Raw genomic sequence first — 280 nt, forward strand, 5'->3', positions numbered from 1 at the left:
CAATTCTTTCTTTTTGTGTTAGTTGATAGCTCGTCCGCGGTCTTCATCACGTAATCTTCCGTATCCACGTCTTTGTATACCAGTCGAACTCTCCCTGTCCTTACCGTCCTTGTAAGTGCCCAACCTCGTCATATTTTTACACGCCTTGTCCGTGGTTTCTCTGACCTGCACGGGGGACCACGGTCTTCCTCCTCCGCGGCCATGAACCTATTCATGTCCCACAGTTTTCCTTTTTCTTCTCGAGTTCAAATCATCTCAGACTTCTCTACATCTAGCCTTT

General features: G+C 47.5%; 1 protein-coding gene across 1 annotated transcript in view; it reads left to right on the forward strand.

The window, feature by feature from the left end:
- LOC119586451 overlaps positions 1-280 on the forward strand; it is a gene marked incomplete at its 3' end in the record, with an annotated part of 3070 nt that continues 2790 nt past the window's right edge. Inside the window, 1 exon segment of the mRNA XM_037935183.1 lies at positions 1-111.

This window comes from Penaeus monodon, chromosome 21 (assembly GCF_015228065.2).
Source record: "Penaeus monodon isolate SGIC_2016 chromosome 21, NSTDA_Pmon_1, whole genome shotgun sequence".
Classification (NCBI taxonomy): Eukaryota; Metazoa; Arthropoda; class Malacostraca; order Decapoda; family Penaeidae; genus Penaeus; species Penaeus monodon.